The sequence below is a fragment of the Schistocerca cancellata genome, chromosome 7 (assembly GCF_023864275.1).
Source record: "Schistocerca cancellata isolate TAMUIC-IGC-003103 chromosome 7, iqSchCanc2.1, whole genome shotgun sequence".
In the NCBI taxonomy this organism is placed as follows: Eukaryota; Metazoa; Arthropoda; class Insecta; order Orthoptera; family Acrididae; genus Schistocerca; species Schistocerca cancellata.
Genome location: NC_064632.1, coordinates 173,582,110 through 173,601,673, shown reverse-complemented (window position 1 = coordinate 173,601,673; position 19,564 = coordinate 173,582,110). Strand labels below are relative to the sequence as shown.

At 43.6% G+C, this 19,564-nt stretch overlaps 1 protein-coding gene across 5 annotated transcripts in view; it reads left to right on the top strand.

Moving 5' to 3' along the window:
• The window catches only part of LOC126091907 (focal adhesion kinase 1), a 752,716-nt gene that overhangs the window by 506,342 nt on the left and 226,810 nt on the right, over positions 1 to 19,564 (top strand). The window lies entirely within an intron of this gene.

Below are 19,564 nucleotides of genomic sequence, written 5' to 3'. Positions count from 1 at the left end.
AGGTGTTGGCTCCGACGTCGACTAGTAGAGTGGTACTATGCGGGAATACAGGCCTTCCCAGTGAGATCGCGTAAGACCTCCGCATTGAAAGCGGGATAGGTTGAAAAATGTGGTTGTGTAGCCAAAAGAGTGGGGAATAATATCGTGTATTGGAACTGAGTAAAACCAACCTGCTTTCAGAAAAAAAGCGTTGCATCACGTATTGATTTCTCCTCGAACCTCGATACACACAGCCTTTCACTGTTGTCCTACCCATCACATGCTGCAGAGCTCTCATCCATTGGAGACATCTGACCAAGGGTTTTTAAGAGGCCAACACGTCCCCGTTCGCCTGTTACTGCAGCTGATGAACTCAGACAAATCGTGGAAGCAACATGGGGCGACATACCTGTATGTGCCATACCATCTCTCTTCTACTGGACACTATACCGGCTTAGAGGAACTGATGTTGCCAGAGGTGTCAGCTCTGTGTAGCACAGTCTGCAGCTCGTGGTCTCGCGGTCACGTTCTCGCTTCCCGAACACGGGGTCCCGGGTTCGATTCCTGGCGGGGTCAGGGATTTTCACCTGCCTCGAGATGACTGAGTGTTTGTGTTGTCCTCATCATTTCACTATCATTCATGAATTTGGCGAGATTTGGCTGAACAAAGGTTGGGAATTTGTACTGGCGCTGATAACCGCTCAGTTGAGCGCCCCACAAACCACACATCATCATCTGTGTAGTACAGGTTGCACGCTGTATACCATTATCAGCTACAAACTTAAACCGTGTATTCTTCGAGTGTGCTGTGCGAACAATAAAAAAAATTATTAACAATGCTTCCTGGATGCAGTATTAATGACCGACACTGTAGATGTGGTGAGTATCCAGAAGACAGAGAGAAACGACAGTAAAAGTCGCGCCCGTTAGCGGTGTATGTCGCCGCAGCCGCACGGAAATGAGAACTTAGCGGACGCCCAGCGTCAAAAGACTTCATTAAGCGCAGCGCTATAAAAAGAACTGTTCACACACATGTGTGTGTAGCGGCCGGCCACAAAAACGTGGAAACGGGAAGCGGGGAGAGGTAGGCGAGGCCTGTACAAAGTGGGGCGACTCGCCAGTGAGGTAAAAACAGCACCTCTCCCGCTGAGCTATCCAGTGGGCCGGCAGGCGGGGAAACCCAGCAGGATCATATGTGCGCGTGGCCTGCCACGGGTGTCTGCGCCGCCTCGCTACGCCAGCGGCTAAAATATTGCACGACGACACTCTTCTAGTGACGCCTGACAGGTAGTTCCTTAAAGTGCAGACCTTTCGCCATGTCTGAGGTCGCTTACGCGGGGCGGTACTCTACACAGAGGTTCAAGAGTTCAAATGGTTCAAATGGCTCTGAGCACTATGGGACTCAACCGCTGAGGTCATTAGTCCCCTAGAACTTAGAACTAGTTAAACCTAACTAACCTAAGGACATCACAAACATCCATGCCCGAGGCAGGATTCGAACCTGAGACCGTAGCGGTCTTGCGGTTCCAGGCTGCAGCGCCTTTAACCGCACGGCCACTTCGGCCGGCGTTCAAGAGTTCATTCGAATATTCTTCCTGAAAGAAGTAGTCGTTATCGAAAGTTGGACGGCAAGGGAATAAGATACGTCGACATACAGTTTTCAATAGTAAAATCCCTGCAATTGTCTCGAGTATAATTTCGGACCTGTGCCCAGCATCCTTTGAAGTAACGGATGTTAAATGTCCTGTCGACATGTGAAAATGATTTAAGAGGCAATCAGCCACTGGCTTATTGAGTAAATCGTCCCATGGTACACCTTCAGTGATTTCGAGAATGCGACAGAAACCTGAACTAGAGAATTTTAGTTTAAAAAGGGACGGAAGGAAGGAAGGAAGGAAGCAAGCAAGCAAGAAAGAAAGAAAGAAAGAAAGAAAGAAAGACTGTCAAGTCCTTAACAAGCGGAGGAAACACTGGAAATGGGCCAATTGCTTAACCTACCGTAATAAGAACTGTGCGAGTTAAATTGACGAAAATTCTATGGATTTAAAATTTATAAGACACAAAATGTTGTATCCTGCCTAGTTGTCAAAGATGTGATGTGCCGACCGGAGTGGCCGTGCGGTGCCAGGCGCTGCAGTCTGGAGCCGAGCGACTGCTACGGTTGCAGGTTCGAATCCTGCCTGGGGCATGGATGTGTCTGATGTCCTTAGGTTAGTTAGGTTTAATTAGTTCTAAGTTCTAGGGAACTGATGACCTCAGAAGTTAAGTCACATAGTGCTCAGAGCCATTTGAACCATTTGAAAGATGGGGTGTCTAGGAAACCTGCTTCTTGGATCGCTGGACAACAATTCAAGCAAATCGTATTAAAGAGTTTTATTACGAAATGAATCAATGTCAATACTTAACTTTGAGAAATACATAGATGTGTCGCAATAAAAGCAAAAGGAGTCATGCAGTACAATCAATGTCCTTCAGTGTAACGGTTCCAATATAAGTTAAGTAATACAGTGGATCCTTTTATCCAGACCCTTCTGTAGAACTGCCCTGCAACCAGTCTGGAGCGGCGCGTATGTTTTCTTCGCCTGCAGGCCGCTACCGTCGCATTGTCGTCTTAGAGAGGTGTCGGCCAGCGTGGAATTGGCTGATTCCGTCTCACAGCCCTCTGTGCTCTAATGTTCCCGACTGGCATTCCGGCGCTTGACTTTACGCCAGAACACAACATATTATTCTCTCGCAATAACTGGCTTCGCTTCATATTTTCGCGACCGTGAAGATTTGGACTATCTCAAGTGTGCTAGAGAGATTCGCACTGGGCAGTCGAACTTTTTTTAATCAGATGATATGCTGGTTCTAAGCAATTACTACAATTCGTAGTTATATTGGCGAAGTAGCGGTAACAATAGCTATGCAGACTTCGCCGAAGACGGTTGTTGCCGTTCATACAAGAAGCCTAACCGAACTTCGTTATAAAAACAACATAAAAATTGTGACATTAGTATAAATGAAAGACCATATCACAACGTTTGGACAAAAAATTAGTGATTATTTTCATATAAAGAAACTTAGATTAATATGTGCATCTGAACAGTACAAGGCCAGGAGCGGGAATGGTGACAGACGAAGTGACAGGAGAAGACAGATGCACAAAAGATTGCGGCAAGCTCACAAAAATATTGTAATTTGTACCCCTTCCTCCAGATTTTGAAGCGCTATGGACTAATATTTTATAAATAAGACTCCTTTTTCTGTCATTAGTGGCTCAGTGCATAATTACTCCATTGTAGTTAGTAAAAGTAATTTTACTAGCACAAGGAAAACAGGAAAAAATACCGACATACTGTTATAATGGCCAAGTTAAATCGTGTCGTCAACTAGCTGGGCAAAATCAGTTCAGAAGTCGGAGAAAGCGAGGTCATACCATCTCGGGTAGGAGCAAAATCTCTAATAGGGCCGTGCCTAATGCAGCATTTCAGTGTCCAAACTAGTGTTCTGGTTGGGAACGAGCGTTACTTTAGTTAGGTAAAGGTTTTGACTCTCATGAGATAATGATAAGTTTGTGTACTCTCGTCAATAAAAACCAGAACTTGGTGGATCGCACTTTCCTAAATTAAGTCTCACGCTTTGACATTGTAGGTACCCCATGAAAGTAACGTCACCATGCTTGTATACTGTGGCCCTCCATCTGCACTACGTATAAATACGCCGACACTGAGGCAAGGTCGGTGGCGCGTAGTTTCACGATTGTCGTCGGAACGACAGTGCGCTTGGAGCGCACATCGGCAGAAATTCGCCGCAGTCTCGGAGCGCCCGCTGCATTGGAACGCGGTTATTAACGCCTCAGACCGCACTGCAGTTTTTTCAGCGTCTCGCCGACACCCATCATATGTGTGGCCCCGTTTACTCGCCAAACGATCGGTCAGCCATTTTCGTAGCAAAACAAAAAGTGGCTAGCTAGCAGAGGATAACTGAGGGAATGACGACATCTTGCAAATTCCCGTTGCGCATATTGATAGCGGGCTTGTGTACAGGATGGACTGGTTTCCTCGCCACCATGTTGTAGTGTTGTGTGAGAACCAGTCGAAAGAAATCGTTATTGCACGTTGTATTATTGTTTAAAATGATCAGAGCTATTATATTTTTGTGTGCTCCGATGTTGGTACGCGCAGAATTTGCCGTCAGCTAGAGAAAGCGTATAGTGATTCGTTATTTATCGGAAGGAACGTGAGAAGGTGCCGTGAAATATTCAGTAGTGGGGAATACATGTGTACGATGGATTTCCACTTGGACGTCTGTCGCTCGTGATGGGTGCTGTAGAGGATGAAGTGAACATCGTACGATACACCTCATCACTGTGAAGTGAAGTGGTTTTGAAGCGACGCCGATTGGCGTATTGTACTACATCACGGCACTTCCACGGCTAAAAGACAGCTGTAACAAAGTCATCTGTCGGTCAAAGCTCACTTTTTCTTTATGTCTGCTATATTATGGAATAAGGATTCTGTTTTGAGCGCACACAATTTTCTTCGTGAGCACTCTTACGTGTTGCGGTGAAGTTTCACCAAGTCAGTGTGATCATCTTATTTTGTTAACATCACATAACATTCATCCAGCTGGCTATCGTCTGCATTTCAGGTGGAGACGCTGATGAAAATTTCTTTAACAGTGGGTGCTACAGGGTGCAGTTTCATAGAGGCGTGACGATGTGTAAACAGCAAAAGTTGCAGGTGACACGCTGTACCAAACTATCATCGGTACTGCGTGCCACAGGCAGCTGCTTGAACACCGGTATGTGATACTAAGAAAATAAAATTATCACACTGATGATGGTGGCACTTCACCGCAACATTTACGGCTGTTGAAGAAGAAAACTGTGTTAACTCAAAGCCGAATTCTTTTTCCATAACTTATCACAATTAGTGAACTTTATCGGTGACTTGTTTTTCCTTGTTACAATATCATTATTTAATATCCAGACAGGTTTCGGCTTTTATCTTAAAGGCATATTTTCAGTGGATTTTCCTGGAATAATATATAATTATATTTTCCCACGTGTGGAAACATTTCACACCGTAATTTTTCCTGAAATAAGTTGTAACTTGCAGTTATTCTTTTTCCCGAGTTTCGCCTCGTTTGGACATAACTCGAGAGCTGTACTTTAATGCCACTCCATGGAATACCACATACATTCACGTCGAAATGTTCGTTTTCATCGTTCAAAAAATCAAAGTTCGCATTTCTTGCTTTTTTTAGATTTCGTTTTTTATTGATGATCTAGCAAGTATTTCAAATTGATAACGCCATTACTGTGATTACTTTTCGCCGGAAGAGGTCTTTGTTTATTCGGGGTGAATCTGGCGCTCTCTCACGCGCGCACTATTGTGTGTGTGTGTGTGTGTGTGTGTGTGTGAGAGAGAGAGAGAGAGAGAGAGAGAGAGAGAGAGAGAGAGAGAGAGAGAGAGAGAAAGAGAGCTCTAATTGTAGCGAGAAAGAAAGAAAGCTTGAATTTTCTAAGTGACCTTTTCTTGAATTCTCATATCTTGAAGGCAACTGTTCGTTACTTACTGGATTGGCATTGTCTGTTACTTTAACCCCTTGCCATAGTTTGAGGAGTCTCACTCGTGATAACAGTTTTCGACCAAACATGAATTTCTGGAGTGAGACTCGTGGAAACAAATGCGGGTGAAACGTAAACATCGCGAGTATAACTCATGAGACAAACACTTGTCAGTTACAAACATGGTTTAGTTCTTACCATTACGCCGCTAGAATTGGTCACAGTCCGTTAAATCCTCCTTACAAAGAAAGTAGATTAGTACTTTCGATTTTCAAGAAAAATTTAATAAACTTTATATAACGATAAGAAAAGGGCATTTACAAGGATGCAGTGATGAAGAATCCAGTGATAGCGACGGACGTGAATGTACAAATTAGAAAGCGTTCAAAAAGTTTAATTAAGATGACAATAGTGGAGAGAAAATTAAGTAGATAAATCATGTGTGTCGTTTGGAAATATTCTGAGAGACGTGGCATAACAACATCTGTTTCAAACCATTTAAGTGATCAAGCAAGTTCATTAGAACTATTTTCTATTGCGTTTGATGACAAATTTGGGAAGTGCTTGTAACGGTAACAAATCTCTTCGCACGTCTGATAATAGACAACGAATGGAAATACGGAAAGTGGACAACATCTTGTACCCTGTTGCTTTAGGCAAAATGATAGCATGCTGGGCACTGTATATTTTGATAGCTCAAGTTATAAAACCAAGTATCCAAATGTATTGGTCTGAAGGACCAGTGGTAGAAACATCGACATTAAAAAAAGTAAGGCCCTTTAAAAGATTCTTAAAAAATTCCGGATTCGTACATTTTTGCAGTAGTGAAACTGCTGACAGCACAGATCTTCTTCGAAGGATAAGATCATCAACATTTGGAATGAGAAATTTAAAGAAATTAACACACGGAATGACAATGTCTGTATAGACGAATCCTTAATGAAATGTAAAGGAAGTTTAGCGTGTAAACAATTTAATCGGTGAAGCAGAGCTAGATTTCGATTAAAAAATTTACGAGCTATGTAAGGCAAGTACCGGTTTTTGTTACGGTATCTGCATGTCGGCTTGTATTGCTACTGTCTCGCGCGTCACGATGGCCGGTTTAGCACGCGTCGTTCCGAACCGCTTGGGCACGGTTTTCGTTAAACTAAGTGGTACGGTAGGGGATTAAAGGGGAATAAATGCAAATAAAGAAGTAAGACGGTATGACGGGGCTCCCGTGTGAGAGCTTAAGCGTGGGCCCACCAGCCGCGTTTCTACGCCGACCGCTGGACACTGGCAGGTCGCGTGCTCTGTAGCCGCCTTCCGCCTGGCAGGTAGACAGCCAGCCGGACAGTCGTAACGGGGTGACGCGGGCCGGACCAAGCCGCAGCGCTCGCTATGGCCTCCCGTCCCGTTCAGTTCGATCCGTGCGGCTGCGCAGCGCCAGGATGCGCCGAGGGCGTGGCGGGTAGATGCCGCTCTCCCACACCCACACCCACTCAGCACGTGTCTGTGTCGGCACACCGGCCGACTAGTTCTGCATGGCACGTGGCGGCCACACCGGCGTTCTATTGTGCCAGTTATGCTGCTGCTGTTGCTGCGGCCAGGACTCCCAACCCTGTTCACCTCCAGCTCTCCACATCTCCACGCGTCTTCGTCTCTGCATTACTACTGCCTCGTACATCTACCGTCAACATAGTAATTGTACTCCTCCCTTGGTCTCAGTCCACAATTTTTACCACAGCCCACACTGGCTTTCATTACCACATTGGCGATTCCTTGTTGCCTCATGATGTGTCCTACCGACCGATCAGGCTGCGCCATAAATTTTTCTTCCATGTCTACATACATACTCCGCAAGCCATCGTATGCTGCGTGGCGCAGGGTATCCTGCATCAGCATTAGTAACTTCCTTTCTTATTCCACTCGCAAACAGGACGAGGGAAAGACGAGTCTATATGCCTCTGTACGAATCCTAATCTCTATTATCTTATCCTCGTGGTACTTCACTTCGTTGGTGGCAGTAGAATCGCCCTGCAGTCAGCCGCAAATGCTATTTCTTTAAATTTTTGCAATAGTGTTTCACGAAAAGTACGTCCTCTTCTCTCCAGGGATTCTCACTTGAGTTCACAAAACGCCTCTGTAATACTCACGTGTCGATCGAACCTACCAGTATCAAATCTAGCAGCCCGCGTCTGAATTGCTTCGATGTCCCTTTTAATCCGACCTGGTGCGCATCCCAAACACTCCAACAGTAAGAAAGTTCCTGGCAGATTAAAACTGTGTGTCGGACCGGGACTCGAACTCGGGACCTAGGCCTTTGTCGTGCAAGTGCTCTACCGACAGTGCTACCCAAGCCCGATACACGACTCCTCTTCATAGCTTTACTTCCGCCAGTACCTCCTCTCCTACTTTCCAAACTTCTGCGAAACTTGCAAGACTAACACTCTTGGAGCAAAGGATATTGCAGAGATATGGCTTACCACAGTCTGGGGGATGTTTTCAGAATGAAATTTTACTCTAGAGTAGTGTGCGCTGATGCGAAACTTCCTGGCAGATTAAAACTGTGTGCCAGATCGAGACTTGTACTAGGTACTGGCGGAAGTGAAACTGTGAGGACTGGTCGTGAGTCGTGCTTGGGTAGCTCGGTCAGTAGAGCATTTGCCCGCGAAAGGCAAAGGTCTCGAGTTTGAGTCTCGGTCCGACACACAGTTTTAATCTGCCGGAAAGTTTCATATTAGCGCCCCTTCCGCCGCAGAGTGAAAAATTCATACTCGAACAGTATTCGACAATGCGTTGCACTAGTTTCCTCTATGCGGTCTCCTTTACAGGTGAACCACACTTTCCTAAAACTCTTCCACTTTCCTAAAACTCTTCTTCGACCGTTCGCCTTCCCTACTGCAACCGTTGACGTGCTCATTTCGTGACGTATTGGTTTGCAGCGGTACGCCAACATATTCCGTCGACGTGACTGTGTCAAGCAGCACACCAGTAATGCTGTACACGAATGTTATGGGTTTGTTTTCCTACTCATCTGCATTAACTCGTATTTTTCTACATTTAGAGCTAGATACCATTCAGCACGCCAACTAAATATTCTGTGTAAGTCACCTTCTGTCCTCCTACAGTCACTCAACGACGACACCTACCACTATCACACAGCATCAGCAAACAGCCGCACACTGCTGCTTACCCTCCCCGCCAGATCAGTCGCCTAATTTAATACGACTACATTCTGTAACCATTGTTTTACTTTCGTTGGTACTGATGTTTTAACCTGTTTTCAAGGCACTAACGATTCCATTCAAAGGATCTTCCACGTCCTTTGCCGTCTCTGCCATAATTACAGTGCCGTGTACAAACCTCAAAACTTTTATTTCTCCTTCCTGAACTTTAATTCCTTCCTTATACTCTTCTTGTGCTTTACTGCTTGCTCTGTGTGGGTTCACTCGTTTTTGTTTTGAAGTTAAATTTGTGATGTTGTGATTGAGTTTAGATAATTCAATTTTTCAAGTGTGGTCGGGATTTGTTGGCCATTTCCACTAGCCCTGCCACAGGTATTTATAAACGCCGAGCATACCGATATGGTATTTCTGTGTGCATTTCGTAATGGAACTGCTGCTGCTGCTGCTGCTGCTTGTGGAGAATACGCTACGCTATTTCCTAACCACAGAGTACCAGATACAAGTATGATTATTCTCGTTTTCGCTAAAATATGTAATACTGGTACGTTGGGCAACAGTCGTATCTCATCGGAAAGTCCAAATGGACGAAATGTGGATGAAACAGAAGACATTAAATTCGTAGAACGTAGTCCTTTAATGCGTACTAGTAGAATTTTTACTCGTATTGGTGTTCCACATCTAATAAAGTGGCCGATATTACGTACGCAAGGCCTGTATCCTTACCATTCACAGCAGATTCAACACCTTTGAGGAGATGAAGGTAGACGATTGGGATTTTGTCGTTGACTAATTACAAATCCAGAGTAATCGCTTTTGCACTGTTAGCTGGTGAGTCACCTCCATATGTGACTGCATCAGTGACACTCAAAAATTCAAATTGCTCTGAGGAGCACTATGGGACTCAACTGCTGTGGTCATCAGTCCCCTAGAACTTAGTACTACTGAAACCTAACTAACCTAATGAGATCACACACATCCATGCCCGAGGCAGGATTCGAACCTGCGACCGTAACGGTCGCGCGGTTCCAGACTGTAGCGCCTAGAACCTCTCGGCCACTTCGGCCGGCTCAGTGACACTCTTAACCCATCTCGTTGGTCAATATTTGATCGGGCTGTCATCGATTTAGGCCTTAAAACGGATGGTAAATTATTCATTACTTGAATTATTGCCTAAATAACCCTTAAATATTGCCTTCGGACGCATCAGAATCACTGAAGTATGCTTGAATGACTACCTGATGTCAGAGTCAGTAACAAACACACGGAATGCTACCACCAAACCGGCCACGCGCTTACATAAAGCAGGTGCAAATATATATTCACAATACTATTTATACAACTATTCAGAGCGACGAGGTACTTTTCGTTTTTTACTGACTGGTTGTGCATCAGTGTAACTAAGGCAGATTTTCGTATTTCTGGGAAGATTATTTCTGATGTGTATGGAATTGTAAATGTCAAAATTAGTTTCATTACTGTATGTTCACGTGAAATTGTACTGTTAACGTATTTTTACAATTCAAGCTACAGAGTTACAAAGAGTAGTTCATCCAAATTGCATTTAATTTAACACGTTACCATCAAAAGAGTCTGATTTTTCCACATATATTAAGTAGTGTGACGAAACATTTGACTGTGAGAGAATTGTACCTTTGAATGTAAAATGTAATATATCAGAATTTATGGGAATGTATGGTTCTTGTTCTCAAATAAATTACTCTGTTTCCACGTTATTCACTATCTTTTGTCTTAACATGAGGTTTACTACATAATGTTTCTCTCCGGGTTAAGTAGTCGCTGATATCTTGAAATAATGGTTGCCAACATACATACTTGCTGGCTGACCTGAGGTGTATCTTTCGCAGCAGCTGACTATTGCACGAGCCATATTATGTCAGATGTGTGGCGGTCCAGAGAGAGACTACAAGACGGCAGCGAGCTATCTTGTAACTGAACAAATTAAGTTAGGAAAATACTATTTTTCCCCCACAGCCGCTCTGGTGCGCCTTCTTGCTTTGTATACTTCACTAATAAACCTGTTATAGCTGTACAGAAAGGGAATTGGAACAGAATGTGCTGGATTGACACCTGAACAATTTTCTTAAGCACAACAATGGACACTCACGTAAGGACGTAGAGCGTGTTTCGGTCCTCACATTAAATGACTTTTTTACATTAATTGTTAAACTCACTGTCCACAATGTCAAACACGAAAGTCAAGTCCGCAGCTCGTGGTCGTGCGGTAGCGTTCTCGCTCCCGCGCCCGGGTTCCCGGGTTCGATTCCCGGCGGGGTCAGGGATTTTCTCTGCCTCGTGATAACTGGGTGTTGTGTGATGTCCTTAGGTTAGTTAGGTTTAAGTAGTTCTAAGTTCTAGGGGACTGATGACCATAGATGTTAAGTCCCATAGTGCTCAGAGCCATTTGAACCATTTTGAACGAAAGTCAATAGATAATCGCTTGTTGTAACACAGTCTGCTCTACGGCTGTAGATTACAGTATCTCTTCTTCTCCTAGTAAAAGAAAACCTCTTGAACTGCTTAGTTCTTTATCTGCTTAGTACACAGTCTTCGTTAGTGTTTTTAATGATGCCTGCACCGCTCTCTTTCTTTTAATATTTTATTAATCTTTTGTTCTCCTGCGTCGCTCTTTTACTAAATTTTACGTTCTTGAAACTTGTCTCTTGAGTCTTCTTCCTGTCCTATCTTCTCTTCTCCTTTGATAATTTTGAAAAAATCGTGTTCTTCTCTTGAATTTTGGTATTTTATCGCAACAATGCTACTGTTGTAATTCACTAGCTAGTTCTTCGTTTCGCCCGTCTCAAACAGCTTCCACTGCGTCCGTATACGACGACACGTCCCTTCTGTCCGTCTTTACGCAGCCATTCCCTGCTACAACTAAGTGGCTTTCATTCGCCCGTCTTAAGAACATTTGCACAGATTAAATCTTTCATATCGGATGAAAGCGTGTTCTTTTACATATAAATTACATACAGTCCAAGTTGCATAGAACGTAATATATTTACAGAATGAATGAAATTCCTTTTCCTTTAAAAAATTAACAATATAGAAGTTACACATATTATTTTACATATATTGCTTATATGTAAAATTACACTGTTAGTTTATGGCGGAGAGAAGGCCATCGCAGTCTAATAGCGGAAATCAGTTTCCGAAATTCCATTTTCGTTTTCTGCAGTGTAATATTTTGTTTGCGTGTAGGACAAGTATTTGAACGGTCGGTGTGGTGAAGTGTTAAGTTATCGACCCGGCAGGACGCTCGACGATACTCTCACAAAGGGCACGGGGAAGCTCGTCCAGCAGCTTGTCTCTCCCAGTCCGTGGGGGAAGTGGTCAAGGGGTGTGTGTGTGTGTGTGTGTGTGTGTGTGTGTGTGTGTGTGTGTGTGTGTGTGTGCGTGTGTGCGCGCGCGCGCATGTAATGTACGCAACGCACAACGATAGGCGAAAAGCGCCTGGGCAGCCCTCTCCATCTATCTGCACAGTGAAGAAATGTGCTGTGGCGTTTACTGCCCACTGAAAGGCAGACGAGTTCTGGCGTTTTATAAGGGGAAGCCATGATGGCTGGGATGCTCCAGTATGACCTTATTCGACTACAGGTTTGCATAGTATCATCATCCTCTGGTCAGCGTTACCGTGTATTTCGGTGGATAAGACGACTTTCAGATAAGACGTGGCATACATTTTCGTCAAAGATATAGAGTTTTACCATATGCCCGTCCTATAAGAAATATGACAACCCTCAAACTATCAACAGCCTGTAAATTTAGAACAGTGATCATCTGGATAATAATACGCACACTGATACCTTGAATATTTAAAAAAAATTGTCGTGTTGGCTATTCGGCTTTGCGGACATACCCGCTCTGTATAGTTAAACAACTGGTACACATGCACACGTCATAAAGCAAAAGCCCCCTTCAGCACTGTTTCGGTTTTGCGTGTAGATGCACGTGCCGAATAACAATCTCATATGTATAGCTAACAAATAATGTTGTAGGTTATGTTGTGTGTTCAGACAGTTTGTACTGTAAATGTAATCGGCGTAAAATTTTTACGAGGGCTGTTCAGAAAGAGTCCGCCCCGATAGCTGAGTGGTCAGCGCGGCGGTCTGTCACGCCAAGGAGCCCGGGTTCGATTCCCGACTGGGACGGAGATTTTCTCCGCTCATGGACTGGGTGTTGTGTTGTCCTCATTATCATTTCATCATGATTAGTGGAAGGCAACGGGAAACCACCACTGGAATCACTTCACCAGACGCTCATGCGGTGGACCTCTCTGACGTGGCTTCCCCATGACAAGATCTGCCGTAAGGCAGAACACGAAGTGTAGTATTCAGAAAGAAAGCTCTGATCCGTCGTGAAATGGAAACCTCGGTGAAGATCGAAAATGTTTGCAACAGTTTACTACACCCTTCACTTACTCCTCTACGCAGTAACCGCTCCGACTTAGACATCTGTCGTAGCGTTGTACCAATTTTCCAATACCCTCGTCATAGAAGGCAGCCGCCTGTGCATTCCGCCACTTCTCTACGCCGGTCTGCAGTTCGTTATCTATGCGAAAATGTTGTCTACACAGCCAGTGGTGCACGTGTGCGGATATGCACATCAGTGGAAGCCATGTCCGGATTGCATGGTGGGTAATCAGACACTTCCCATCGAAAACGCCGCGGGAGCATCCTCATTGCCCCTGCAGTGTGTGGCCGAGAACTGTCATGAAGAAGGAAATGCATGACAGCTACGTTGTGTGAGTTGCATGAAATCAGGCGAAATCTGTCACAGGCATTCATTCCAGGCGGGAGACACTGTTTTCTAGGCATCTTTACGTGCCCTCTGTCTGCTCAGAACTGAAAATGCGACGTGACGCGATCGACGGGCGTACTGGAGAAACTTTCGTCTGTCTATGCGAAGTTTCATAGGATTTTCACTGTGGTTTCTATTTCATGATCGATAGGATCTTACTTTCTGAATGGATATCTTTAAATTAATGCTTAATGATCGAACCAAAGAAAGAAGGAAATACGAAACAAGATTAAAGTTCAATGTAATAAAACAGGCTAAAGAATCGAACACCCATGTATGCTGCAGTAGGAATTTTCGGTGTAACGGGGGTGCTAAGAGACTGACGAAAGTATGAAGATGCTGTTACAAAAATACCAATGAGAAAGTCTTCTATGAGGAAATGCATAGCTTGCTGGCGAGATTTAGAAAATAGCCTTTCAGAATGGGTACTGCAAGCAGAAATATCACGTTGTTACAAGAAATTCGATTATGGCTTATGTGCTGAAGTGGGCACGAGCCAGTCCAGAGCACGGCAAAGAATTTAAAGCAACAGTATGTTGGTCCAATCGTTTCATGAACAGGAAAAAAAATCTGGTAATACGGTAGAAAACAAAAATTTCGTAGGAATTGCCGAAAGATCTTGGCCATAAAGTTGTTATTAGTATGAGGCAAAAATACAACTTTCCACTATCTCATATTGAAAATATGGATGAAGCACTGCCATTCCTATAATAAAATTTCCACCAGGCATTTTTGTACATTTTAACGAAAAGGGATGGATGGTCGAGAATGGTGTAAAACTGTGGATGGAAAATGTTTGGCAGAGGCGACCAGGCGCTCTACGAAGTCAATCAAGTTTGTCGGCGTGGGATTTGATTCACAGTCACGGGGGATACCAAAAATCACTGCTGCTACGGTAGCAGGTTGGAATACTGCCTCGGGCATGGATGTGTGTGATGTCCTTAGGTTAGTTAGGTTTAAGTAATAAGTCTAGGGGACTGATAACCTCAGATGTTAAGTCCCATAGTTCTCAGAGCCATTTGAACAAAAAATCACATAGCACGAAGCAGTACTAAGATTGCTGTTATACTGGGTGGTTTGACTTCGATGCTGCTACCTTTAGACATGTTTCTGAATAAACCACATGCATGAATAATGGAACAGTTGGATGATGACTGGCGAAAAGTTATGTACGACACATGGGCCTATGCGGACTGCATCACTTGACGTTTTGTGTGATTTCGTGATCAAATCATGGTAAAAAGTGAAAGTGGAAACAGTGATCAAATGCTTCAATAAGTGTGAGATTCCCTGTGCTGTGGATGGCGCTGAAGACGATTTGTTCCGAGATACTGTTTACGAAGCGGAAATAGATTCACAAGGTGGAGAATGGGACCCATATGACGAGCTTCTCAACAAAGAAAGTGAGAATGTACTTGAGAAGCTGCTTTCCTTAGATAATGATCTTGTAGTTTTTGCAGCATCTTAATTGCACTGGTGAATGATTTATTTTGTTTTATAATGGTTTTAATTTATATAAATTTCAATCTCTATTTTATATGTGTCGTATAAGATGACCTCGATTGTGTGTGCCTTTTTTTACGCTTCAAGTATCGTCTTATCTCCCGAAATACACGGTAGTCAATCGGTTCTTTTAAGCTAACGAAAACACTTCAGCAATGCGCGAAACAAAATTCAAAAAGTGCAATAAGCCAGTTTCACCTTTTTACCACAGCACTGTTTTCTTTTGAATGGATATTTGCGTTTTCAGATTTTGATAACGGAACTAGGACCTACGTTACTTAGCCGAGTTTAAGCCTGTTTGTACTCTCTTCAAGTTTCTCACGAAATTGTAAATTATAGAGCAAACCGATTCAGAATTAAAACGAGAGTGGAAACTCTGGCACGCATTTGTAGTTGTCCGAATTACGGAGGATTCGCCCGCACAAATACAAGCAGAGGAAAGTGCGAATAATGGGATCGTCAGATGCGACGCTCGGTAGTTCAAAAATGGTTCAAATGGCTCTGAGCACTATGGGACTTAACATCTTAGGTCATCAGTCCCCTAGAACTTAGAACTACTTAAACCTAACTAACCTAAGGACACCACACACATCCATGCCCGAGGCAGGATTCGAACCTGCGACCGTAGCGGTCGCGCGGTTCCAGACTGTAGCGCCTAGAACCGCTCGGCCACTTCGGCCGGCAGCTGAACTTCTCACATTTTGTGTGCTCGCGATTGAATTGATCCAAATAAATTTGGAGGTCTTTGCTGCAAAATTTTTATTGTTATGTTAATATATTTTGTCACGTTTTAGTATATCATACCGTCTTATGATATTTTGTTCGCGCAAAATACAAAAATACGTCCTATCACATCAGAGGAATGCTTATTACTGTCTCACTCCGCGGAAATAATACGATTCCAAAGGGTTTTATAGTTTTTCTTCATAAATGAATTTCTATTAGTTTCGATTATTATCTCATCCCAGAAATAAACATAGTAAACAGTACTAGATTGTAACATTAATAATAGAAATTTTAAATCTGCAAAATAATTCGTCATTTCAAATCTGTCTAAAAAAAATTTAACTGTACATTCAGAACTAGTACTTACCGATTATAACATCCAAAATAAAGTAGTTCCTTTTCATAAATTTTAGCTTTAATATATATCATACTTTGTATAAAATCATATGAAAGTTTTCATAAAAGTAGCTGAGATAATACTGACCTGTCCAAAATTCGAAAAATAATACTGGTATCGCCAACTTCTGTTGAGGGAAAGTAATGCTAGAGGAGGATGTCCCATTACAAGAGCAAGTTACGGAATTCCAGTCGGGGGAATAGTGGATCCCTCCTCGACCTTTTCTGAGTTGGCGGTGTTCGTCTCTGCCCAAATGAATCATATTGGCTGACTATGGCAAGCCATTGTCGTAGAGTGTCCTACTTATCCAGCATGACTCACTAACGCTGACCTGATTGTATCGAAACTAGCCGTCGAATGAAGCAGTTTCACACTGCTGCGTGTGTATGGCTGGCACTTACCATACGGAAATGCAACGGAGATGTTTAGAAACATAATGACAATCTTTCTAAGGAAGACGGCGACGTTCACTCGAAATCCTGTTCTATAAAGAGGTATTGTAGGTTGGCTGCGCAGCCGTTCGGCCACCTGCTGCATGTATCTCTCCTAGGAATTACGAGAATGAGAGAACTTAGGACGCTATCGACGCACATTAAGACAGAGCTCCATACGGCGATTGAGAGAGAGAGAGAGAGAGAGAGAGAGAGAGAGAGAGGGGGGGGGGGGGGGAATGACAGTACTTCGCCTTGCACTGCGGCAACCACTGTGTCGTCCCTTCTGCTACGTAAGGTGTCTTCTTTCCGCCAGACCTCAGTGAGCCGTCGCTGTAGAATGTGAAGCGTCTTACTCGACGATACTAGTTGGAACAGGGGTGTAGCGGAGACACTACAGTGATCTGTACCATAACTGAAATTCACGATTTTTGCGGCGTTTTTTCACAGATAGAGACTTCGAACTTACGGGCTAAAGATGGTCAAAAGTGAAAAAAAACGTCGTTTCCAGAAGCTTATACATAAACGCAATGTAATTTGAAAATTTGATAAGATCCCTTGTCGGATGTGGTGTCTTGGTAATTAACAAAAAGAAAAGTGTTTCAGTGAATTTCAGCAATTTTCGAAATAGATGTGGTAAGTTTGATACTGTTATCCGGGCGGGAAAGTTTCACCCGCTTCAAACGTATCAACGTAGCACTGGCAGAGATTAGAATTAAGAGAAGATTTTAGACACACTGCAGACTTGAAGGCTTTTGACGTGAAAACGCCCATCCGCTGGTCGATCGAAGTTTCTTCTGCGACAAAATACTGTTATATTTGAATCAAAAAATATTAGGGGACTAATAATGCGAACACGGTGGGTGAATCCATGACGCATAGGTCTTGTCTGTACGTGTTTGTCGCACAGTATTTGTTTTGCCTGTGACGTCATCGTACTAGAGTAGGCGCTGTGTGGTGCTTGTGGCGTGCGCCACATTTTATTAGACTTTGCTATATTTTCCGAGTAGAGGGCAGCGGCAGATCTGCCCTCTGTTTTAACTTGCAGACGAATATGGTGAGAGTTTTAAGGCTTTGTGATTTCTTCCATGTGTTTCCTGAAATTTTAGGGAGATGTTCTTAATATGTTAACAGGGCGAGTGGCTCACGCATGTTTGTGTTTTTTTTTTAAGTAATTGCTAGCCAGTCGCCTTTTCCCGTGCCTGTGTTTTACCTCTTCTGTCACTTTACGTCTGTTTTAACCGCAGGTATAGCACGTTTCTCCCTTCTCCGTTGTCTTGTGGTCTGAGAAAGACAGACTCATCGTGTGGGTCAGCACGAGTGGAGTGGGATTGAATGCACGAGTGTCATTTTATAGGCTTCGTCCTCACTGTGTGACAACAATTTAAGTAATTTTATACACATTCATTTATTTTAATGCGTGTAAGGGCGCTGATAACCCAACCGTCGAGTACTCGTTATTTAAAAAAAAAAATAGACGCAAAGCGATTACTTAGCTTAATACAGCGGTCTGCGCCAATCCAGGTTGTGAATTATCTGTACCCCTCTGTGGGCCCATTGTATCGAAGAGATTGATAGTTAAATTGCATGTTGTTACAAAATCCTAACCGTGATTCTATCCCGACGTTTTCACGAAAAATCTACGACACTGATTCGAACTGCGCACACTGAAAATTTTGTACTCGATTTTTGTAGGCGATACAGACTTGAGAACAGTTTTCTATCTTCGCGAGGAGCGAAACTGCTGCGATTATCGCTGCCTGCAAGGCACTAACTCACTTGACGCGAGTACATCACTGTTTCTTTCCTTAAACGTCAGATCTCATCCAGTTTAAATCAGGTTATGAGCTATCGCTGTTACAGAAAGGCCGCTCTTGTCGTTGCCTCAGCAGGAATTGCAGTTTTTTCGTGTCCAACACGTAGCTCGTAGTTAGTTTGTGACATTGGTATAAAAAGTTATCGCGGAAAATTCCTTCACGAATGTGTGCGGGTTTGGCTGTTAACATTACTGACAGAAAAACGAACAGTCCCGTTGTGAGGCGGTCTCATTTGCTTGTTTATCGCGTATTACGGAGATCTGTGTTGTGAACAGATCAGACGATTCGCAGTATCCCGTGGGATTAAGTGCATACCAATAAATAATTGTTCGGAAAGTTTATGACATTTGCAGCAATGCAGTCAATATGAAAAAAAGTTCGTCATCCAGTAAAAACTTGATTTGTGAAACGAGAGCATTTCAGATCTTCCAGCCAATGAACTGACTGTAAGGTCACAATAAGTGGAAGTCATCTTTTTTTCTAGTGCCTTGACTGATATACGCCATCTTCTCTTGTAAAATGCAATCACAGACAGTCATAAGATAGCGATGTGCACCTACACACTTGCCTTTAGTATCGCTTACAGAAGATGTAAAAGGGTAGTGCGTTGGCACATCTGCCATTTGTACTCCGGTGAGTCTTGTGAAAAGGTTTCCGTCGTGATTATAGCCGCGCGACGGGAATTTACAGACTTCAGACGCGGAATGGTAGTTACAGCTATACGCATAGGACATTCCGTTACCGAAATCGTTAGGGAATTCAATATTTGATGATCCACACTGTCAAGAGTTTGCCGAGAATACCTCTCACCACAGTCAACGCAGTGACTGGTGGTCTTCACTTAACGGCTGATAGCAGCAGCGTTTGAGTAGGGCTGTCAGTGCTAACAGACAAGCAACAATGCATGAAACAACCCTAGAACTCAATGTGGGACGTACGACGAACGTATCCCTTAGGACAGTGTGGCAAAATTTGGCGTTAATGTGCTATGACAGTAGACGAACGACGCAAGTGCCTTTGCTAAGAGCACATCGCCTATAGCGCATCTCCAGGGCTTGTGACCATATCGGTTGGACACTATACGTCTGGAAAACGGCGGTCTGGTCAGATGAGTCCCGATTTCAGTTGGTAAGAGCTGATGGTAGGGTTCGAGTCTGGCGCAGACTGCACGA